The 26,508-nt window shown below is 32.4% G+C and overlaps 1 protein-coding gene across 1 annotated transcript in view; it reads left to right on the forward strand.

Annotated features, from left to right (window-relative positions):
- The first annotated feature begins 2,301 nt into the window (after positions 1-2,301).
- LOC140449776 (ATP-binding cassette sub-family C member 4-like) overlaps positions 2,302-26,508 on the forward strand; it is a 109,480-nt gene continuing 85,273 nt past the window's right edge. The window contains exon 1 of the mRNA XM_072543119.1: positions 2,302-2,623. The gene's annotated coding sequence lies outside the window, so the exon portion shown is untranslated. The remainder of the gene's footprint in view (positions 2,624-26,508) is intronic.

Here is a 26,508-nt window from a genome sequence, read left to right on the forward strand (position 1 = left end):
CCTTAAGCCTTTGAGAGTACTAAAAGATGAAATCAAGAAGAATAATAGTTATTTATTGTACCTACAAGACAATAAAATTGTACTTTATCTTCGAGAGCGTTTTTTAGTTATTAACTCATAAGTTATAAATAAAACTTAATTTCGAAATAATTTTATAATTCGATAAATACTTAAACCACATTTTGCAATATCATTTCGCAGCAAATCATAGTAACCTACCGTTAGACCAAAATAATTTTGAAAATTAAAACAATAACACCATCTAACAAAACTCCCGAACAAGATATTCAATTAGTAAGAGCTCACATTGGATCAATCCCAACGTATGAGAGTCACTATTGTCGTCTTGACTCATCAAAGATATATCTTCCTCATTACTATACCTTAACAAGAATGTATGAAAAAAAAAAAATGGCTACCTCACGAGAAAACCCCAGTATCGAAATTCAAATATCAAGAAGTATTCCATTCCATGGAAATAAAAATCAAACAGCCTAAAAAGGATACCTGCGCTACATGCGATAAATATCATATGCTCCTGAAAACAACTAAAGATGCACAAAAAATGCAAGAAATTTAAAATCTTCTTGATAATCACCAACAAGAAGCATCAAACGCTTATGAGGCTAAGCGTATAGATAAAAATGCTGCGTTAGAAAATGAATCAAAAATCATTTATACGTATGATTTGCAACAGTGTCTCCCCACACCTGATCTTCAGACTTCAATAGCATTCTATAAAAGGCAGTTGTGGACCTTTAATTTAACATTACATAGATTTAATGATAATCAAGCAATGTGTTTTATGTGACATGAGGGAGTAGCTGGACGGGGTGCAAATCAGATTGCGTCATGCTTATACAAGCAGATTTCACATATTTCACCTGAAATAACAGAGATCACCTTATATTCTGATACGTGTGCAGGACAAAACAAGAACTCTTTTCTACCTGCAATGTTCATGATGGTTTTAAAAGAGAATCCCAATCTATCATACATTAACCACAAATTTCTTGTTCCTGGTCACACCCACATGAAGTGTGATTCAGATCACGCAATGATAGAGAAAAAAAAAAAAGAAAAGGTATCCATGTTCGATAGAACACCGAAGAGACTGGATGAATTTGGTAAGACTGTGTGGAAATAAGCGAACTTTTTTAGTTACTGAAATGTGCAGATCGGATTTTCTTGAGTTTTCTTCTTTGTATAAGAATGTCCTTCAACAAAGAAAAATTAACAACTTAAAAAAAGTCATGTGGAAACAAATGAAATGGTTGAGATTTTCACAGAATCCTGGTGTCCTTGAATACAAAAGTAGCTTAAATGTAGACGAACCATTTAAAAGCGTAGGTATGTTTTTTAAGAAAAGGTAATACGTGGCCTAAAAACATAAAAACTCCTCTGTCATATAAAGGTCCCAATCCAATAAACATCTATAAAAAAAAGAACTTAATAGAGCTATTGCCTTATATTTCAGAAACATTTCATGATTTTTATAGAAATTTAACTACGAAGGAGGATATACCAAATACGTTACCCGAGGATGAAAATAGTAGTGACGAGGAGAGTGTACACACAGAAATTGAAATTTTAAAAAATTAAATAAACTTTTACGTTGAATTTGACTATAAATGTACCCCCTTAAGTAAACATAAAACTTTTCAGTTTCACATTTTTTTATTTATAATTAATAATTAGATTTGTTACTATATCTTCCGGAAGGGCTTTTGTTCTTTAATAAATAATGAAAATAAATAGTGAAAAGTGATATAAGTCATATTTTTTTTAAAAAATTGTACAACTAGGTCCTTTTTACTAGTAGATCTATTTTAATCCAACAAATTCAAAGCCATTTCCAAAAATTGTTTAACGAAAATATAATTGCGTTTTTCTCGAAACTTAAAATTTAGACTTATACCACTTTTCTCCAACACCCCCCATCTATATATATATATATATATATATATATATATATATATATATATATATATATATATATGTGTATATATATATATGTATATATATATATATATATATATATATATATATATATATATATATATTATATGTATGTAGTGTTATAGTGTTTTGTTATATTAACTATGTAATCTAGTTATTTTAAAATTGCTAATACTGCAGTTTGCAATTGGATTAAATAAGTACATTGTGTAGGTATAGATGTTTACAAATAAAAAGAATAATTGCCAATTGTAAAAATAAAACTTAAGCAAACAGAAATCTAAAAATCAACAGTTTTATCATCCTGTATTCACTTATATATAATCACTGAATTACGATTTAATCATTTTAATTCAATACCAAACATTTATCGTACATCAACTAACGTAACGATAAAAAATATAAAACTGAAAGCATTTTCACTACGTCATAGTAAGTTAGTTACAGTTTCAGCACAGATACTTGAATATCATTGTTTTATTATCTCTTTCGCGTTTTTAACAAAGATACCTACGAACGCGAAACACTGTCGTGATAATTTCCGCTAAAAATAATTAAAAACTTTGTTACTGAATAGTTTAACAAATGACTTTGAACTTGTAAGTGATCTGTGGAAAGAGTGGTGTCACGAAAGAGTGGTCAGCTGTTTAGCTACTTATTTTATGTAAGTATTTTACTTGGTTATGTATACGGTATGTAATTCATTGATTATTTAGTGACGCGGCTGTAAATAGAAGAGTGAGCATGTGCGAATGCTTATTAGGAGGTCAAGTATTTTAGGAAATCGAATCGAAATACAAATTAATGCATTTCCAACCGGTATAAGGATTGCTAATCGGTTATAATTTAAATTTCATTTCACTGTTGTGTTCGATTTTTAAAGCGAAATAAATTTTGGATTATGCTTATGAAAACTTATTATTTTATTAAAAAAAATTTCTCAAAAGTGTTGAAGTCCTAAGTGGGTAATTTCGATAATTTTTACTCAATTTGTTACAGTACTCAGTACGTGTGTAAGAATATCTACTGACAATATTTTGAAAATCACTTTGAATGTGTGGTAAAAGTAAAACAAGAAAGCAAGTGAAAAGTCCAATTTAACCAATTTTAAAAAACTAGTTCTTTTTTTATTGTCTCGTTGAAGAGTTTAAAGCAACTGAATTTTTTATGCGGATAAATACCTATTAAATGGGTAAATGTTTATTACTTTACTTAGCTCATATAATAATTAGCGGTAAATTATGCTATAACAGCCCTAAAAAATCATATTAATTTTAGCAATTAACAACTTTTGCTTGAATCTTATGAACTTATTAAGTTTTTTATCAATTATTCTTTTCATGTCACTTATTCCTGTAATTTTTTTAAAGGATTTTTACAGACTTTTTTATTACTAAGTTTCCAATCTTTCTCCAAAACATAGACTTTTCCCACTTCTTTATAAATTTTATCGTATTGTTCTTTTGTCTTGATAAATGGCTCTTTCCTCAATAACTTTTTGACCCTTCCAAATGCCCTGTCGGCTGGAGGAAAGCTATGTCCTCTTACTGGAAATAATATTTTAACCATAGTTATAGATGTGGCAGTATTGGTTAACCAATACATTAGCATATGGATAAAGAGTTTGTTTTTTTATTTTGTCCACCACACCTATCACAAAATAAAGTAATAGCATTTATTTTCGGTAAGATTTCCAGAGAGTTTAGAAAATTTAAAAGTGCAGATGCTGCTTCTACGCAGCATCTTCTGGCTTGATCTTCTGTCTATGAAAAAAAGTTTGCGACACCTGGGTGCACTAGTATAATTCCAAAGTTATAATAACTTATTTGCCTTAAGAAGAAATCATTCGAAATAGCTGTTTTGGGCAAGGGTTGGACTTGTTGTAGATAGAAGCAGTAAGCCAAAAAGTTTTCCGGTATTTCCTTCATTAACTTGTAGAACTGGTTAGCTCGCAGTTTATGAATTCTTTTCTCAGTCTGTAGAGCAATTTTATTAACAGGATTTGCTTCTCGTTTAAGAGTATTCTTAAATCTTTCACATAAGCTGCATATATCAGCTGACGAAGATTTAAACCCAATGTTGAACTCTTTTGCGAAAATTCTTTGAAATGTTGAAAATGAGACAATTTTAATTTTGGCAGCTGAGCGGTATAGACGAAACAATTTTTTGATTGTTAGGTTACAGTTACTTCTTCTCTGCTTGAAGCTAACTTTTGATATTTTTTTTGAATTTGATACTTTATCTCCCCCTCGTCTTTCCTTAGGTACATCGTCTCGTTCCAAGATTTTAGAAATTCTAATACCTCTAGCTCTTGAAAGCTTAAATGTCAAAAGAAAAAATCGGGACTTTTCGACAGAAATCGTTTTGTGACTGTTTTTGTAAGGTATCTAAAAACAAAATGCCTTACTTTTAGTTGCTAAACAAAATTAATATTTTCCTACTATGTAACTAATAGAGATTTGCAACATTAATAAGATTAGTAAGTTACACCGTAGCTTCTATGAAGTTGATTTTTTAGTACCTCATTATTTATTAAATCATAGGCAGGAGCTTTTTTGGATTGATGTTTTTTATTATTTCAGTCATTACTTCTTCAGATGTTGTTCGTATTACTTTTTTCACTTGAACTGGTTCTTCCCAACTTTATTAACGTCTTCTCTTTTATTGGGTTTGAATATGTTTACAAGATGTTTAGCAAATCTGTCTGCTTTTTGCTCAGTGTTCCTTGCCCTATTACCATTCTCTAGTCTAATGAGTGGAGAGTGGATAATTACTTTTTTTTTTAATTTTTTGTAGTTTTTCAGAAAGAATAATCAGTTCTAGTATCATCTGTTTTTTAATCTTAATCTTAAATCTTTTAAGTAAGCATTAATTTCCACAAGGAAACTGAATTCTTGTAGTTGACTGTATACCATGAATTGCAAAAAATTTTAAAAAATCCTTTATAAACAGTATATTAATATAAAAACAGTGTTATGATGATATTCTATCCATCCACTGATGATATTCCGTCATCAGTGTTGTTATCTTTTTTTCGTTTTTTACGAGGAGGGTGGATATTTCACATTACAGGCATTTGCCATTTTCTGCCTTTCCAAATCTCTAAATGTATGTCCTAAAGCAACCATGTCCTGTGAACATCTGCGTCAGGAAGTAATCCAAACGTCGGTGCCGGCAGTCTATATATTTTCTCAGATTAGGAATCAGCGACTTCGTCCACTGCGCCACCCTTCTTGTCTCGTCCCATTCCTCTTGCCACATCATTATGGACCTCTCACTTTCTTTTTTTTTTAAACGTTCTGTTGCTATGTCTTCATTTCTTCTCTCGTATATTCTTCCTCTTTCCTTCACTAGCACTCACTTCACTTCACACAACTCACAACGCCTCAGCAGAGATTGTTCTGTACGCACACGCCACTATCAATAGACTCTTCCTATCTGCTCGGGTGAGCTGCTTTCTGTACGACTTTGTTAAAACTGCAGTACTCCAGACAGGCGCAGCGTAGAGGACGATCGATTGCACAACAGAATGAAGGGCCCTCCTCCTCTAAGTTTTGGGCCTTCGATATTTGGCACGATCATGAGTGCTATCTGGATTTACATGTTTAAAGCAACTGAATACGTGGGTAAAAACTCTTTAAATGTAGTGAAATTGACATTAAATTACACCTTTGAAGTTAAAAAACTAAGATGTTTAAGTTATGAATGAAATTAGCTACATGGTAATGCTGGAATCCACTGGAATTGCTAGTCCTTAGTCAAAGTATCTGTGAGGACTTGTTAATAGCATCGGTTGCTACCGATGAAACTTTACATCAAGCAACAAGTTACAACTTACAAGAAGTTGCAACTTTACAACATGAAACAAGTTACATCAAGCAATAAGATCAAACTTCTAGAGAAGCTCCCACGTACTATCATCCCTCTGCATGAGGCTCAGTCTCACGTTGCAAAAGTAGTGAAATAAAACCTTCAACGAACAAAATGTTCGTTTTCAGTCAAACGAAGAAGTATAAAATGCCGTAGAATAATTTTTCGGGAATATTTATTTAAAACGCAGTATCGAGCGGCTTAACGATTAAAGAATACCGAGGAAATAACCATCTGTGAAATAATAAACAAACTCTAAAATGGTTTAATTTAACTCGGCGACGCTAAGAGAAATTGAAAGAATTCGGTATGTTAATACGTACGAATAGGAAATGAAATACACTAAAAATATTCTTTGGTGTTCTAATACATATACGAAGGAATTTCAACATATACCAAGGAATTTGCAAATGCTACAATATTGGGCAGACGCATTTTACAACAAAATATTGCGTTCAATACAAGACAGCAACTGTTTGAGGGCCTTTCAATGCAGTGGAACAGAATACCGCAGCAAGACATTGACCATCTGATCATGAGTTTGCCCTACAGATGTAGGACAGTAATCAACAACCGTGAAGGTCATACACTATACTAACTTAACCTAAAGACTACTTTGTTGGGAGCTGAGGGGCAACAAATTAGTTTTTTTATCTTTTTTTCATTACCATTTTTTGACTTATATAGTTCTCTTTTAATTTTCCTAAGAGCTATTGCGATAATTCTAAGAAAAAAAATTTATTTTATATTCGGGACATTTGTTTATAACTTTTTATTAAAAATATTTGAAACAAATTATTTGAAATTCTACTGTAATCTTGCATTTTTTCTAGACCAAAGATGGATTTCAATTGAACAAACCTCGTATCACATCCACTCTATGGATTTATTACGGCGTTTACGGCATTTATAAATAGCACTGTGAAGTACCATGTATTTTACGATTGAAAAAAATTGCAAATGTTTTATGTGTAATTATAATCCTTAATATCTTATATAACATAATATGAACAGTTCCATGACCTTCACTGTTAGCTGATATTGAATACGAAAAGAATGTGGTAATACACAGAAATGCTTGTAAAAATACCATAATATAATCTATAAAAGTATTGCTTTTACTTGTTTTTATTAATAAACACAGATTGGAAATTAGGACCCGAAAATTTTAATCGATAGAAATCGAGTTATTTTTAAAACATAGATTTTAAAAAATTGAAATTTAAACCATGTCTAAAACAAGTACTTTAATGAGGATTGATTATTGGTAAATTTTAAGAAGAAATATTCCACAAGGAAACTTATAAAATGCATTAAAAAGTGGGCCTCTAATAAAATTATAGAGATTCAAAAAATGTGTACCATATTTTTGTAAATTAATATGGGTCTCTTGTAACAATCTTCTAAAATTTTAATTTGGCTTCTTCATCAAGTTTCATAAATAATAAAAAATAAAGTTTCATAAAGAATAGCAAAGGAATGTACAAAAATATTCAGAGACAAATAAGAACCGAAATACGAAAGGCCACAGAAAATTATTTAAAAGCACAGTGTGAAAAGATAGAGTTGTTGAAACAAAAACACGATACATTTAATATGCATAAAAAGGTAAAACTAGCAGCTGGTCTTCAAAAATCCAACACAGCTAGCAAATTGCAAGATCAATAGGGGAACATCATCACTGATAAAAGCTAAGAAATATGCATATGGGCCAAATATACAAGAAGTGCTTGATGATAATAGGTCCTAACAACCTCCGTCATACATATATGTAATGACCATATAGCAATCACATCAGATGAAGTGGAAAAAGCAATATCACAACTAAAATATGGTAAAGCTCTTGGACCTGATACTGCATATGCTGAACTCAAAAAGCTATTTAACACCGACGGTACGATTCAACGACTAACAAAAACATTCAATGACATATATTTCAACTGAGTAATATAAGATCATGGCTGAAGTTAACGGTTATTGCTCTACCAAAGAAAACAAAATCCGTATCCTGCAATGATTTCCGGACCATCAACTAAATGAGCAACGTTCAAAGTTTATTTCTAAAAATCCTACATCAAAGGATAGACAGTTTGTTTTTCGGAACGCAGTGGGTACGAGAGAGGCTTTCTTTAGCATACAAGTGCTATTTCAACAATGTAAAGATGTGAATTGCGATTTGTATGTATGATTCATTGATAACCATGAAGCGTTCGATGCAGTAAAATACGACAAGCTGATAGAGATATTAACATTGGAATAAATACTTGTGATCTAAGAATTATTAGAAATCCTTACTGAAATCAAACATCGTATATCCGTACAGAGGCAGGAGAATCCGATGATATCAAAATCAAACGTGGGGTCCGACAAGGATATATATTATCACCCTTGCTGTTAAACATATACTCTGAGGAAATCTTTCAAGAAGCAGTAGAGGATGTTGAAGCCGGAATTCAAATTAACAGAGAATGAACTATCCTTATTATAAATCAAAATTCAAATGACAGACAAGGGACCATTATTTTCGATTTGCCTAATAATTCCCCTGACACGTTGCATCATCCTTTGGACGACCTCGGCGTCAATTTCTCTAATTTTTGTATATATGCGGCGTCTTAACTGTTCCTGATTTTGTGCTTCCCATCCGTTATTATAGACTTTCCGACTTAATATTGCCCAGAACTCTTCAATTGGACGAGCCTGAGGTAGGTTGGGGGGATTGTCTGCTTTCGGTACAAAGGTAATGTTGTTAGTTTCGTACCAGTCCCTTGTGATCCTCGCGTAATGACATGAAGCAAGATCTGGCCAAAAGACTATTTGATCATTTGCATGATGTGTGTTCACAAACTGAAGCAATTTAAAAAGACATCTTTGAATATAAATATTTGCGTTTAAGGCTTCACCTCGAACAACACCAATGTAGGACTGTGAGATAAAGCCAGCCTCAGAAATTGCACACCATACCAAAATTTTGTCCTCAAATTTTTTCTTACTTTTGAATTTTATTTCATCAGGTACATTTTCGTAATCGTTCGTGTAAAACCCATCGTTACCCTTCATCTCAGAGTTGGACAAAGTAAAATATTTTTCATCGTCCATCACGATCAACTTGTTGACTTTCCTTCTTTTCCGGTAGATAATATTGTTACTCGATAGGGTCCTGTATACTGTAGTCTTTCCAACATAAAATCTTCTGCCCAGTTTTCGCTGTGAGACCCCAATTTTGTTCTTAGCTGCTTCAATCAGTCTTGCCTCTCTTATATGGTTCAAAATCCGCGGTCGGCCACTTTTACGCAAGTTAACACATGGTATCCCTTCTTCACATTCTCTGATTGTGCGATAAATTGTCGATTTGCTTATGTTTTGATCTCGATAAATATTAACAATATCTCGTTTCGACATTCGCCCAACCATATTATAAACACCTCGACGAATATCAATTTTATAAGACATTTTGCAGAGCACAAACCAAAATATTCTGCTTTGTTTAATAAATGTCAATAACTGATGACATTTCAATTCCATGGCCTTCTTTGTTAAATGCATTTTGCTTCTCAATCAGACCAGGCGAAATTTTTCCCAAAACTTTAGGACCATACGTTACACTAAAAAAAAGAACAAATTCCAAGCTGGTAATGTCACGAGGGGATTGGTTAAGGATTTCAGTATTCTTCCTAAATTCTTACTAAATTTCAAATGTTGGATTGCAGAATATTCGAATTTTCAAAAGATTTTAAGATGGGCTTTAAAATTCAAATCGCATATAATACGGATATTCCTACAAATGTCACACTCCAAAAGGGACGAAAGAAACTTCACGATGTAATAAATTTTAACTTAGATAGTATAGAACTTTCAAATACCAGGGTGCTCTCAAGCTTACAGGAGAAAAGAAAAAAGACTTACAAGATCTTCTTGATTATGTATCACAAGCCTCATGCCTCACAAGCGTGCTTTACAAGAAACTATTATTGGAGGAATTAGTACAACTGAAGTCGAAGAAACTGCAGACGATGAAAATCAAATTGAGTTTAATTGAAGCATTATTTGTGAATTTTGCAAATTATTTTACTGCTATTAGCTTTAGCTTTTATTTTATTTATTTATTTTATGTAGAATTTTATTTTTATTTTTGTAGAATAAAAAATATTAAACCCCTTTTCTTTTCATTTTATAAAAGTCTTGCAAATCTTGCAAAAATCTCTTTAAATAACGGTATAGTTTTATGGGATTAAGCCACAATTGGTTATAATGATAATTATATTTAAAAACAAAAACAAAAAAAATGTAATTATCATTACAGCCAATTGCGGCTGAATCCCATCAAACTATACATTTATCAAACATTCCAGAAATAAATAGCTTGAGAACTTATTCTTTTTTAAGTTTTGTTAATAAGATAAAACTTGTTCGCCCTTACTATTCTAAAATGTTTTTAAACTTTATACTCTGTTTTCCAGAAACGTGTTTTTGCAGTTCGCCTTTACGCTTTCAAGCTCCTGAATTCGATAACGTTTTTATGAAAAAATTTAATCAACTTTCGGGATTTTCAGTTAAAAAAAAAAATGAAGGTTCTACGTGCGATAGAAGCCAATATATTTAAATATTACCAAGGCGCTTAAACTGGAAGTTCCAATCTAAAAAAAATCGGAGCTCGACAGCTCTCCCCTTCACTTTTCCGTGGCGGTATTTTACGAGTACCACTCTTTTAACAGGTTATAACTTTTGACTTTTTCACTATATTTGCCATCTATAACATGTATCAGAAAATTTTGATCTTCATTTAGAATCCTTTTAATTTTGAGCTCTTAATGTTAATAAATAATGGAAGTATGATTTTAAGAATAAAATGTTATCTTGGTTTGTATTGGCCATAGAAAGTTTTGTTGTTTTTTGAAAAGTGTCTTTTTCACCAGCTCTTGATTGATCTACATATAAGCGTATAAACAATCTCAAAGTTATAATAAATATTTATAAGCTAAAAAGTCAGCCTTTTTTCAAACTGATTTTTAATAAATAATTTAATAAAATGTTGAAATTTTGAAAATTTCAACATTTTATTATAACAAAAAGTTGAAAAACACCCTAAAACTACAGCTTCAAAGAATATATTGCAATTTACAAGTAAGTGACTCTACGACCTGTAGAGGCACGTTTTGGGTAAGTATAGTTGTTTAAATAATCTCTCTTCGGGATAAACTAATTGAATAACTTATAAACTGTTTGCTCTATCTGGGTGATATTTACCAGACTTTAATAAATCATTAATTTCCATAATTTTAGATAGCTATATTACATGTCGTTATGCAAAGAACAAAGTTATTAACATTTATAAATTACTGCAAAAATAATGGTTTCTTGCAATTATCTCGGTCAATTGTTTATGTATTTTAATTTGTATACACTTAAAATTACATAAATTTTTATGGTCTACAAAATTTGATTTATCCTTAAAATTTTTAGTAATATATTTTTGACATAATTCCACTTTTTAATTTTTATCTGCTTTTTTTCACAAAAAGTATTCAAGTCCGTACTTAAAAACATTTTTTCTCATAAATAAATAAATTTCCAATTATGCCGTGTCTGATATTATACAACTTAAAGGTGTATTTTCTTAAAAAAAAAACTACACAAGTTGGTTTTTAAAAATCTAGATGTGGGAACCACTTAAAACTGTCAAACAACTATAACTCAGAAACATAGAAATGTGACTTTTTACACTGACTCCTTTAAATATTCTGAAAGATATTAAAAAAATATTATTACTAATAATATCGGATTTTCCTTAAAGGAAATTGGAAACGTAAGACTTCTTTCATATCTCTCTTATCACGGCTGATTTGTTTGTGTGGTTTATCAGTAGATACATCTGAAATGTAAAAAATATTAATTTATTTATACTTTACATAATTTATAGCGATTTTAAGTTTGGTCTAGTCAAGTTCAAGTATCTATATTATCTAAATTGGTATTATTACATAATTATCAGATTACAGATTACATAAATTCAATGAAATATTTAAAAAATAATGTTGTAATCGTATGTGATTTTTCTAATCTTAGATACTTGTTTAATCCAAATACGTCACATCAATTTACCCTTACTATATTATACAATACTCTTATTATATTCATATTCATCTTTTTTTAGCCGCTTTGGGGTCAATAATTAAGAACACCTCTTAATGACATACAATGGGTTATCAATATAGATTCTTCTTCTTAGAGTGCCATATCCCTATGGAACGTCGGCGACTACCATGCTTATAATATTGTTATACTAATCTCGGTTTTGTGCTACGTGTAGCAATTGGTCCGCTGTCAAACCTGTCCACTGCCGCAAATTCCTCAACCAAGAGAGTTTCTTCCGTCCTATCCACTTCTTTCCTTCGATTTTACCGTTGAGAATTAGCCGAAGGAACTCATATCTTGGTCCTCCGATTATATGTCCAAAATATTCTAGTTTAGAATATCTTGGACCAATATAGATTTAGTCCAATTTAGTCCAATATAGATTGAAAAATGTTAAATTATCTGAGGTACACTAATTGCGTTATAATGATTAAAAAAACCCTATAAGACGACAATTTTATGAGATGTAAATTTGAAACTTTTTTTTTATTTTAGAAGAAACTAAAACAATGACTCTGTCTTTTTTATCAGCATTAAAACTTTTTTAAAATGGAGTATTATCATCATTGGACAAACACTATAAAGGAAGCTACGTCGAAGAATATACCAAGAGCAAAAAGATTTAGAAAAAACCACTGGTTCAATGACGAATACAGAACAGAGTTAAAAAAAAAGATCAGATTTGAGATTAAAAAGTTTACGTTCGCAAAAACAAGACCACCTAGAAAGGTATGCCGTACAACGAAAAAAAGTAAAGAGTACGATAAATATATATATAACGTACGAAAAACGTAAAAATTAAGCGCATTGAAGAAAATTACAAGAAAAATGAAATAATTTTTTTTTATAAAGAAGTAAAATACATTAAAACTGGGTACCAGGGAAGAACGATGAATGTAAAAGATAAGCAAGGAAACCTGATAGTGGATGAAGACCAAATATGTGAAAGGTGGAAAGAATATTTCGAAGAGATACTAAATGACGAAGTGACTACTGAAGAAAATTGTTATGTTCCTAGACCTCAAATGGTAATAGAAGAAATACCAAAGCCCACAAGAGAAGAAATTGAAGAAATAATAAAAGATATGAAAAACCAAAAAAGTCCCGGGGAGAGCGGCATTGTGGCAGAGAACATAAAATATGGAGGAGAGGTCTTAATAAACAAACTTGGTGAGCTAATACTAGAAGTATGGGATGCCGAAGAAATGCCTCAAGAATGGAATAAGTCGATTATAATTCCTATACACAAAAAGGGAGATAGAACTGAATGCACAAACTATAGAGGAATATCCTTATTAGAAGTAATGTATAAAGTACTCGCCATACTAATTAAAAAACGATTAGAAATATATATAGAGAAGAATCTAGGAGAATACCAGGGAGGATTTCGGAAAGGAAGATCAACAACCGATCAAATTTTTATGCTAAAACAAATCCTGACCAATTGTTATGAATACAACATTTCAGCACAAGTACTTTTCATTGATTACAAAGCTGCCTACGATACAATAAACAGAAACAAGTTAATAGAAACACTAAAAGAATTCCAAGTGCCAGAAAAAATAATAAGATTGGTAAAAATGACAATTAGACAAACCATTTGTGCTGTGAGATGCAACGGTACAGTCGCAGAAGAATTCGAAGTGAAAAAAGGTGTTCGCCAAAGAGACCCGTTGTCTACATTTCTATTCAATATAGTTCTAGAAAAAATTGTAAGGATTAGTGGGATAAATAGGTACGGTACTATTTTATACAAGGAGCACCAATGCTTAGCATACGCTGATGATGTGGTTCTCAATGCAAGAAATGGAAAAGAACTATCAAATATAACAAAAAGACTGATTCGGGAAAGCTCTAAAATGGGACTGAAAGTTAATATTAATAAATCGAAGTACATGGAGATCTCGAGCAAAAAAGGAATAAGCACCAGGGGATCCTTTAAATTGGAGGTGGAGAATGGATCAGTTGTAGAATTCGAGAAGGTGGATGTATATGTACTTAGGTACTCTTATTGATCAGACATGTAAAGAAGAAACTGAAATCAACCTGAGACTGACCAAGAGCAACAGGTGTGCTGGAGCCATGAGCAAAATAATTAGGGCCAAAGATATATCTCGTAATACAAAAATAAGAGTATACAAAACTATAATTAGACCCACAATGCTATACGCTGCCGAGACATGGACTATGAACAAAACCGTACAGAACACATTGGAAGCATGGGAAAGAAAGATACTTCGCAGAATATTTGGTGGAAAAATAGTAGAGGGAGAATGGAGAAGACGAACTAATGCAGAAGTGTATCAGTTGTATGCTAACCCTACAATAACAAAAGTGGTGAAAAAGCGTAGACTAGAATGACTTGGTTATCTAGAAAGAATGCAAGGTAATAGACTAGTCAAGAATATTGTTTGGAGAGTACCTGAGGGCAAAAAAAAGAGAGGAAGACCAAGAAAGAAATGGAGGGATGCAGTGATGGAAGATGTCCGAGAGATGGGAATCAAAGATTGGAAGCTGTTAGCTAAGAATAGAAAAAGATGGAAATTATCCATCCAGCAATTGGCCTAAAAGGCCTGTTAACGCTGTACATACATACATTATCATCATTATCATCAGCTCTTTTCACCTATCTCTGTTTTGTGCGGCTTGCATGGGTGTCTCTCTGACAGACCGAATCACCAACGAAGAAATACGTCGTAGAACAAAAATAACAGACGCGGACAAAAAAATCGTGTGGCTCTGGCTCCCCATAGCCCTGTGAGCCACGCGAATCTTATTCACTACCTTTTTTGTGAGTGTTAATGTTTTTGCTCCATAAGTGAGTACAGGTAACACACATTGGTCAAAGATTTCCCGAAGGACCGGACCAAAGGTCCGATTTAAATACATAGTTTAATTTACCAAACGCTGCTCAGGCTAATCCTATACGACTTGAAAGCTCACATGTCTGGTTATCTCTGCCCAACCAAATTTCATGTCCTAGATACTTATACGATGTAATCTGCACAATACCCCTTCCATCAACAGCAATTTTTCGATTTAGCACCAGATTAGTCATCATTTGCGTCTTGTTCAGACTAATCTTTAGTCCGACCCCCCCCCCCCAAGGAATCGTGAACCATTATTATTGCATCATCCATACAATCTGCAAGGACGATATCATCTGTAAAGTCTTGTAGGTATATGTCTGGTTAGTGTATCTTCATACAGGTATCTTCAAAAACAACAATATAACTCTTTAAAACTGCTGCAGACAGGAGAAAATGGGCCGTGATGATCGCCAATGTTCTTAATGGATGAGGCGCGCTTAGAAGAAGAGTAAATAATTAAATATTATCAGATTTTTGGTAAATAATAAGCTATTTTGAGTAGCTCGTCTTTTTAATAACGTTTTACTTAACTTATTTCAATTTTATAATTTAATCATATTAATATATTCATTAAAAAATAATTGTGTACTAACTACTTACAAAAATTGTAAGTACAGTGATTGTATTCTAAAATATTGAAATTAGACCAATTCAAATGTTCTTTAAGTAAAACACGAGGTAGCGGCGGATCCAGCATTTTTAAAGATAGCTCTGTATGTCGGCCATCTACTATACCGACCTGTTTTAGCCTACCGACCCATCGGGAAAATTCATGTACTAATAAAATATATTTACATGATTCATATATTGTCATTAACGAATACTAACATATCAAAAAATAAAACACCATGGAAGTGAAGAGAAATTGTGAAGAAAAGAAGAAAGGTTTTTTTACAATACAAAACACAACAAATACGACAGGCATATAACCATTATAAATGAATCAAAAATGAAACGAATACTTTAGTTAGACAACTAAAAAGGAAACACTGGCAGAGTTTCTCAAAACAGATGGAACACGACTTCTATGGAACACAAAAAGAAATATGAAGAATGATCAGAGGACAAAGAAAAGAGATGATTGACTAATAAAAACAAAACACATTCAGAAGGAACTAGGGGTAGACCTACTTTCGATCCCTATTTGCTAAAGGTGACGATAATGAACCACCAACACCAGATGTGACGACAAACAAAGAAATAAATATTGAGGAGGAAGAGGTAAAGAAAGCATTAAGGAAATCAAAAAATAGAAAATCACCAGGAGAGGACAGAATACCGAACGAACTCCTAAAGTATGGAGGACTAGATTTGACCAAACAACTATTAAAACTAATGCAAAAAATAATGGAACAGAACAGAATTCCTCAAGAATGAAGATCAAGCATCCTTATACCTATCTTCAAAAAGGGAGTCAAATCGGACCCGGAAAATTACAGAGGAACTAATTTATTAAACACAACACTAAAATTAACAACCAAAGTGATAACAAATAAACTGAATGAAATTATTACACTAGCAGAAGACCAACAAGGTTTTAGGTCGGAAAGATCATGCACCCACGCTATATTTATAATGAGGCAAGTGTAAGAGAAATAATTAGAATACAAAAACCAGGCTTATCTATATTTTGTGGACCTTAAGAAGGCATCTGACCGGTTCAAATTAAAGGGCGTTATCCACTTATTGTACGTAAGAGAGATAGCTCTACGAATAATTAAAATGATTGAAAATATCTACCAAAACAACACAATAAAAGTGAAAGTAGAAGAAGAACTAACCTACCCTATTAAAGCTGACAATGGGATAAGACAGGGAGATTCCCTGAGTCCTCTATTGTCCAACCTGATTATGGTGGAAATAAATAAGAGAGTAAGAGGTAAAAACGGATACCAAATGAGAAAAAAAAACAAGTTCAAATAATCTGCTATGCAGACGACGCAATACTACTCTCTCAAAGTGAAGATGATTTACAACGTATGCTGCACTAATTTATTATAACCACCAGAAAATTTAACATGTTAAGTTCCCCGAAAAGACAAAATGCATAAATATCTAGGCATCACATTATCTAGCTACGGAAAGCTCAAAACTGAAGTGGAAGATCAACTGAATAAAGCAAATAGAGCCGCAGGTTGCCTGAATTAAACAATATGGAGAAATAAAAATAATAAAAGGCAGAATTCACAAAAGAGACATATGTGGCAGAAGCATATACCTGACACAGAGAGGACAAAAAGGATGTTAGAAACAGCAGAGATGACAGCACTTAAAAAAATTGATGGTAAGACACCATGATACAGAGCTAGAAGTAAAGATATACTACGTAGATGCAAGGTGGAGATCATCAAGAACTCGGTAAGAAATAGAAGAGTAGAATGGAAAGATCATATAAACCGAATGGCAACAAAAAGAGTAGTAAAGACGGCAAAAGACGGTTCCCGAATAGGAAGACGATCAGTAGGAAGACCACGAAAACGATGAAACGACAACTTACTGGAGGCAAATTAAAAAACAGACAGGGTCATGTCTACATAAAAAGAGTAAGAAATAGAAAACGATATATTGTGGTTTGAAACAAAAAACTGAATTTTTATAATCTTTATACGTATTTAAAAAAAATAATCACTTGGTTTAAAAGGACGGCCGATCGCCCCCATCGCCCTCCATGGATGTGCCACTGACACGAGGAGTCTGCAAAAGCACGTGCTATTATTAAAATCTGATAATAATCAATTGTTTATAAAAAATAATTTATTAATTAAGATTGTACAAAATTGTACAAAAAGAAACAGTATATTCTATACTTAAAAATATTACGATTTAAGCCAAACTGCTTTAATACAATGTTGATATTAAGAAAGATACAGGGTGTTAAAGTGCAAAAATAAAATTTTATTTTTCGCTAAAACATTTATGTATAAAAATTTACAACTGGGTACTATTAAATATGAGAAATTATAATTTTATGCACACTTATGCCATAGGATAGAGGGCGCCACTTATGCCACATATGTGTTATAAATTTGCACTTAACTTTTTTGCTCTTTGTATTGTATTTGCTCTTCTATTTGGGATAAAAAATATTATATACACATTAGTTTAAAAAAAAAGGTATACTCGTTAATAATTTCAGAACTCATCAGTTTTCGAGATAATCGCATTTTAAAAATCAGCTGCATAATTCTGATCTAAGGCAATTACTCCAGACAACGAAGAAAAAATAGACAAAAACATTAATACTTCTGAATTTTGGTATAAAATACCTTTAACTAAAGTTCATAGTTAACGAAATATTAAATAAAATAAATATATCAGCAGGATAATTTGACAAAATAACAGAATAATAGGATTTTACATCAAACATTTTACGTTTTATGTTAAATTAAAGTCATAATCAAAACATTTTGTTTACAAAAAAAATTAGGAAAAAGTTAAACTAAATAACAACTTTTTGTCAAAGTAAGTGTTCGATATGTCCACCATTTTCTTTAATTCATTTGTCAATATATTCCATAAAAGATCGTCTCATATTAAATATCATCATTGGTTCTAAAGAAACTGCTGCAGTATTTATTTCTTCCCATAGTTGGTTGTGAATGTTTATAGGATTCTTATAGACACGTTGTTTTAATGCGCCCCATACACCAAAATCAAGCGAATTAAATTCGGGGCTACGTGGTGGCTATAATGTATAATGGATGAATATAATATTTTGGATACATATCCAAATCTTATGGTATATTATGGAACAACATCTTATTTGTCGCAGAAGTTAAATAATTTATTAAACTGTAATGTATCTCGTTCATTGGTTACTTATATACACACGGAATAACCTATCGATGACATTACTTATTTATATGATTACGTTACAGCTTACGAGTAACTATAATTACATCTCGAACAAATGGACTATTATGATTTACTAACGAACTAATATTATGTTGAACTAAATTGCCTGTGTGTTTACTATATTTATAACAATATCGGTTATTAGGACAACGATGATGTTTTTGTAAAAATGCTGAGTCTGCAAGGTTAGATTTCTAGCAAAAGTATTATGAAACAGGACACATATGTGTTATTCAATACCTGTGCTCTAGTTTCTATTTGTCCTAATAAAAATGGGTAAACAATTTACGTAATGAACAAAAGGTATTCTTTTCGGATTTTTTATGAAGTAAATAATTATATCAATATCTCACCATATTGCCAAGGAATATGACTACCACGACCAATCCAACGTTCAGAAAAAGTGTATTTAAGTATGTTCTAACTGCCTTCTCTCTAGAATGTGGTGGTGTGCCATCTTGCATAAACCACATATTTTGGGTTTTTAGCATTTTACAATAGAGAAAAAGTAATACAACGCCATTATAGAAACTTAAGAAGCGATAGCAAAGGGAAATTGTAAGCATGATGACGGCCAACGTCTGAATACGGACACGGCACTCAAAGAAGAAGATGAAATATCTTTTCTCCAATAAGACATTAAGCACCCATAACAAAACATTTTGTGATGTTACATTCTCATCTTTTAGTTGTTTTAATAAGAATAAACTATGAATTATGCTTCTCTACAGGTATTCAGTGCTTTACCGCACAAATATCAAACTAAGAATTATTGTGCAGGTGACTTATAAATGCATTAATCCCGAAAACGGTTGAATTTTCAGGTTACTAACAAGTATAGTACAACTATAGTACAGTTAACTGTATGAAGAAGATGCGTGGAAGAACCCCTCAGAATATTAGTCCTAGCCAACTGTACAGTTTACACATGACTCTGAGGTATGAAAAATGGAGGAATTTAAAGACCTACTATGCTTTGCGCCACCAATTTACTATCAATTTTACAATCAGCTCAATCATACTGCAAAGAAGAGAAAACAAGGTCAGAAGAAGAAGCCAATTTAACCTGAAGAAAATAAAGAGAGGGACAATGAATATGATGTAGAGCTAAACGACAATGACAAAATACTTTTGTGTGACTATGATGATGAGGAAGATATCTAGCTCAGTTGCTAGCAAGTTTATATAATATCATTTCGTTATTTTTTATGTATGTTTTGTTCATGTAGTTTTACTCAATATAAATATTGTTTTCGTATCTCATGTAGTTACTTAAACAAATTTTCAAAAAATTATGTGTATTTCTTTTATAAAAGATATTATTTATTTATTTACTGGTAGTAATATTTACTTGTACCATTTTTACTCTAAACAACTAAAATGGCACATATACATTTTGTACAAAAGCTTTCAAAAAAATGAAATGTATATGATTGTAAAAATTTCACATGCAAATAGTAAAAGCTTAATAATAATAATAACTTGATTAGATTTTAAAATTTTGTTTACAGATAACAAAAATAACAACAATGATTTAGCAGATAAACTATCAAATTTCCTAAACGAATTCAAAAATCTGTTCTCTCAAAACTCTTAAACCAAAATAGCATGATTTTAACCATGTTAACTACAGCAGTGGTTCCCAACCTTTTTCCCATGATCGCCCCCTTAGACAGGTTTCACCAGTTATGAATACTACAATCCCCCCCCCCCCACCCAATTAAATTGAAACAAATAATGAATCTATACAAAAGGTAAGTATCCATATTTATTTATTTTTACATTTCGTAAAATGATAAATGGTTATGTGTGTAAAAGAATTGTTAATGGCTTTCTTGGCTACTTCAAACCTCAAATCCCCTCTTTCTATTATGTCGAGCCTATTTCTTTGTCTGTTTTTCAATATACACACAGAACTAAAACCTTTATCCACTAGATATGTTGTAGGGAATGCCAATAATAATAATTTTATTGCATTCCACAAGATTGGATACACTTCTTTTATCCGCGGCCAAAATCTTTCGTACCCACACTCCCGAAACAAACTTTCAATTTCAACATCATGTCTCAAATCAATCAAGTTTTCTTGAAGAGAAGAACTAAGAACATACCGTTGAAACTTCCACGCTGAAAGGATTGATAAACCAAGTTGGCACTTTCAGACTAGTCAAATCTTGGAATCGGGACTGCAGATCTTCTTGCATATTTTCTTCTCTCTCTTTTCTGCATATTTTCTTCAAAAATAGATAGTTTGTCAATGAATGCTCCGACCACTCCCTTCGCTTTGGTTATATTTATGTTCTTCCTCTGTAGTTGCAGGTTCATTTCATTTAATTTTTGAAAAGTATCTGATAAGTAAGCGATGTCATTTCGCTTCTCTTGTAGTTATGTACTCAGTGTGGGGTCAGTAGTATTAAGAAATGCAATAACAGTATCCATGAGACTGAAGGACCGCCTAAAGCAATTGCTTTTAGAAAGCCAGCGGACTTCCGTATGTAGTAGCAATGTATTAAATATCTCATCATTTTCTTCACAAAGTGTACGAAATATTCGATCATTCTTTGGTTTTGCTTTAATTTTATTTACCGCATCTATGACAAGTCGAAGAGAATCGTGCAACCTCCCACTCAAATTCTTGATAGCCAAATGCTCTCTGTGAATGATGCAGTGAACACACAAAATTCCAGGTACTGCTTGTGTCAGATGTGCAATAAATCCCCAATGGCGTCCTGTCATTGCTGCTGCACCGTCAGTAGCACAGGCAATCATATTTAATAAGGGAATCTCTTTTTCCTCAAAAAATCTCTTAATGACCTCAAATATGGAAGATCCTTTTGTATCAGTAATCAGACTTCTAACAAATAGCATTTCGTCGGCCATTTCTCCATTGTCGTCAATGAATTGGACATATGACAGCAGCAAAGCTGTGCTGTCACTCAGGGTACTCTCATCAAGTTGCATAGTAAACTCTCTGCTTTTCAATTTGTTGCAGAGAACATCTTCGACATTCGCTCCCATTTCATCAATCCTTCTGGAGACAGTATTATTGCTGAGAGGAACTGCATCTGTTACTTGGCTGGCCTGACTGGGTCCCAACATAGTATCAACTATCTCTTTTACAGCTGGGAGGATGAGTTCTTCTCCAATCGTGTGCAGCTTGCCACTTTTTGCTATTAAGAATGATACCTTGTAGGAAGCAAGTAAACCCTTGTCGTTTTTCTTGGTAGCTTTTGCAATTAATGACCCAACAGTAACTCGCCTTTCATACTTTGCCTTGAGCTCCTGTAAACGAAAGAAATACACATTCACTTTAATTATTATAAGTAATGGTAATAAAGTTTAAAAAAGGTTTTCTTTCAGTCTGACTTTTGGTAATAGAAAGTAAAAATAATTATAATATGTTGATACCTAGGTACAGTTACGATCACTAAATAGTTTACACTTTAATTTTTACATTGTAATACTTTTGACGTAAAAGGTGCGTTTAAACGGGGTAAAAATTTAAAAAATAGGCTCCTAGATACGTAAGTCTGTAAACTATTCAATGATTGTAACTGTGCATGGAAAAATTACATCCTACAAACAAAAGACTTTTACTCACCGCAAAATATTGGACGCGTCTGTCTGACTTCTCTGGATGAATCCTCTTTAAGTGATCCATAAGACGAGGAGGCTTCATTGATTCGTTTGACAAAGATTTTGCACAAATGAGACACAATGGTAGATTCTTTTTCCTGTCAATTCAATGAATCCATATTTCAAATACTCCCTTGAGTACTGCCGGCACTTTTTTTAGGTGCTGACATTTTGAGAGCAAAACAAAAGAGTAATTAATTACAACTTATTGAGAAGGCAAAGAATAAAAACACTATCTCGCAAATCTCAATAAATAATTATATTGCCACGCGTCGACGTCTCTGTCCGAATTCTAACATTGCGACTTATAATGATTCTAATATTGTTACGCCTCGTGTTCGATAAGATCTGTGACTAGACGAGATGTTTGTGTTATTATTACCTGCATTGGTATACATGTATTTACTTTTTATTATGCTATGGATATCCGATCGAAAGTATTGTATTTTTTGTCTCTTTTTTATTTTTCTCAATTACCCATTTCTCGTTTTCCGGATGCTAAACGCCCCCCTTATCGCCCCCTTTTCTCTGTCGCCCCCCATATCGCCCCCTTCGCTCTATCGCCCCCCTGAATATCTCAAATCGCCCCCCAGGGAGCGATCGCCCCCAGGTTGGGAATCACTGAACTACAGTCATTAACAAAATAATAAAATAGCTTTCAAGTCACTATGAATTGCGTCGTCGTGAAATGCTAATGGCATTTCAAATCATATAATAGAGATATTACTGTTTTTTAAAATGTATAATATAGACGTTCTATTAATATCTGAAAGCCATGCCACACAAAGAACGGTTATTCAAATACCTTACTATACTGTGTATTATGCAAACCATCCAGACGGAGGAGCACATGCAGGTTCTGCCGTTATTATTAAATCAAAAATTAAACACTATGCAGTCCAACCTTATATTACGGAAAAAAATCAAGCAGCAATCATTAAAATCGAAACAAACACCTCCCTCACTGTATCATCAGTCTAGAGCCCACCTAAATATCCAATTTCAAGCGAAGAGTATCATGATTTCATACGAACTCTTGGATCCAAATTCATAGTAGCAGGAGATTGGAGTGCCAAACACACCACATGGGGTTTCAGATTAATCACGCCTAAGGATGAATATCATCCAACAAAATAACTTAAGATCATTATCTACGGGAGAACCCACATACTGGCCTACGGATGTCATCAACATTCCAGATTTGGTAGATTTTGCTATAACAAAAGGGATATATGACATCCATAGTGCAATAGAGTCAAACTTCGATTTAACATCAGATCACAGTACAATAATAATAACTTCAAGTACAAACATAATATGGAGAACACCACTTCCCAAACTCACAACTAAAGAAACAAACTGGGATGTTTTCCAAAATTCTGTAAATACAAAGATTAGACTAGATATTAGGATTAAAGAAAACCAAGATGTAAAGAAAGCAGTAGACTATTTAACAACAGTTTTACAAACAACAGGATGGGAAGCAACCATTTAGTCATAGACTAAATAGAGCATTACATGAAGAATACTCTTTTTCAGTCTTATGTTTCGAACCTCTCACATGAAGACCACTCTATATGGAAAGCTACAAAAAAAATTAAGCGACCGACAATAACAAATTCACCTTTAAGAAAAACGCAGAAAAAACAACAGTATTCGTAGAGCATCTTGCAACTGTATTCGCAGCACCAGATACTAATAACGATGAAGATGATGATATAAGAATATACCTCGAAACTCCATGTCAACTATCTCTTCCTCTGACAACATTTACTCCGACAGAGGTTCGACAACAAATAAAAATGCTAAATCCTAAGAAAGCTCCTGTGTATGATTATTTGATATCAGGGAAATTACTTCAGAAGCTACCGAGAAAAGCAGTGGTGTTTGAGTGTTGAGTGTTTGAGTGAAAAAAAAAAAGGAGTGTTTCTAGATATACAACAGGCATTTGATCCTCTACAAACTGAAATTACACCTAACAGACCAACTATACCTTATACTAAAATCATATCTTACTGACCGTTACTTCCAAGTCAAACTTTAACACAGCTACTCAAATTAGCACATCATTCAATCTGGCGTACCTCAGGGTAGCGTTTTGGGCCCATTTCTGTATCTGATATTTACAGCAGACGTTCCAACCAGCAGTGATACCTTCTTAGCTACATTTGCATGACACTGGAATCTTGGCAGTGGATATCGACCCTAATGTAGATTCACAAAAAGTACATAATCATTTAGAAGAATTACAAAATTGGCTTAAGCGATGGAAGATCAGTGTTAATGCTAGCAAATCAGTATAAATTACTTTTACAACAAGACAATCTACATGTCACAAGTTTATATTAATAATACTCCCATTCCTATAAAACCAGTTATCTAATACTTGGGATTGCACCTGGATGAAAAACTTACATCGACAACGCACATTAAAACTAAACGGAAACAACTAGATCTTAAACTAAAAAATATGAACTGGTTATTTAACAAAAGGTCTCAGTTATTTCTTGAAAATAAACTGCTTCTGTACAAAGCTAATACTTATACCAGTTTGGACATATGGAATAGAACTATGGGGCTGTAGTAAACCTTCAAATATGAAGATACTTCAAACATTCCAATCCAAAATACTCCGTATTATAAGTAAAGCTCCGTGGTATGTATCTAACCAAACACTTCACAATGATCTGGATATCCCATTACTTAAGGACATAATAAAGAATCACTAATCACTGATCACAACAATGCGCTGATAAATAATTAATTCACCCAACCACTTGCCGAAAGAAGATTGAAGAGGGTATGGCCAGAAGACCTACCGCAATAATACTTAGAGAACCGTAAATGGACGGTACCTACCTCACGTTAATTTACTAACAGACTATTTACTTATTACTATGTGTATAGAGTATATTGTAAATATGCAATGTAACAATAAAAAAAATTGTTTGGTGTTTTGGTGCCATTACTTACACTTAAACTCTCGTTTTCTCAAAAACTATCTAAATGTCACTTGTAATACTTTTCCTCTCAGCCACTTAATTATTATTCTTAAGCTTTTCTGAGGAATTGGCAAGTTCAGACAGTCTCTTCCAGTTATCTAATTATTGTGACAAATTCCTGTTAAACCAACAGTTTCTAACTTGAAATAACCATTTCTTTTTCAATTCTATTTTTCCCCTATATTATTTTAGTATTGTATAGCGGGGATTTAAAGAAATATGATTACAATTTTGAAGTAATATGTCAAATTTATATTAACTATGATCTTGTTAGTGTCATACTGTATATACTATATTATTTATGTATGGTTGGTGTCGTTTAATCATTTCATTTAAGTGCAATTTAAATATTGGTGTTAAAAATAGTTTTTTCTATCAACTAAGGAATTCGCTTTTGTGGAATTACTGGTGAGTTTCGAGTCTATTAATTTGTGCATTGAGGTTTGGAGCATCATTTAAATTACAATAAAATATAGTTTACCGATATTTTTCACAATTTCCTGAATACATGTTATTATGATTATTTTCCAATTTATAACCGACTTATCTCAATTCATTTTGACACGTTCTGAACAAGCCTTTGCCAATGTCATCTCGTTGCCCTAGAGTTACACTGTTGTATGTGTAGTAAATCTAGTTTTGAGAAAAACGGAATACAAAATTTTGATGGTTGTAAATCTGGCCCTTGTAAAAATAAATATTTAAGATAAGTACAGACGTAAAATTTGGCTACAATGTGTCAAGGTTTTAAGCAGGGCCATACTGAAAATTAGGGTTTTCTCCAAAAATGTGGATATTGAAAAAAAAAAAACATACAACTATGTTATACTACTGACAAAGTTTATTGCTGTAATGTTTATTACATACAACTTTGTATTTTCAAACTTTTTAAAAAAAAGAAAATTTTAATTCTATTTATTGCAAATAAATAAATTAAAGTTCCTCAAAAATATATTATAACATTATAACACTATAAACAAGTAATAATAAACAATTATTTTGGAAAGATAGTCATGTAATAATCTTTATCAACTTGAGGCATCCATCTAAACATACTTTTTATAGCTTGTATAAAAGCTTGTTTTTTATAGCTTTTATAACCGAGATGGGGGTTGCATATTAATACTACCAGCTGCAGCTCTTGTAGGACGAGAATCACGAATAACAACTTCCTCCCAATT

Source organism: Diabrotica undecimpunctata, chromosome 9 (genome assembly GCF_040954645.1).
Source record: "Diabrotica undecimpunctata isolate CICGRU chromosome 9, icDiaUnde3, whole genome shotgun sequence".
Classification (NCBI taxonomy): Eukaryota; Metazoa; Arthropoda; class Insecta; order Coleoptera; family Chrysomelidae; genus Diabrotica; species Diabrotica undecimpunctata.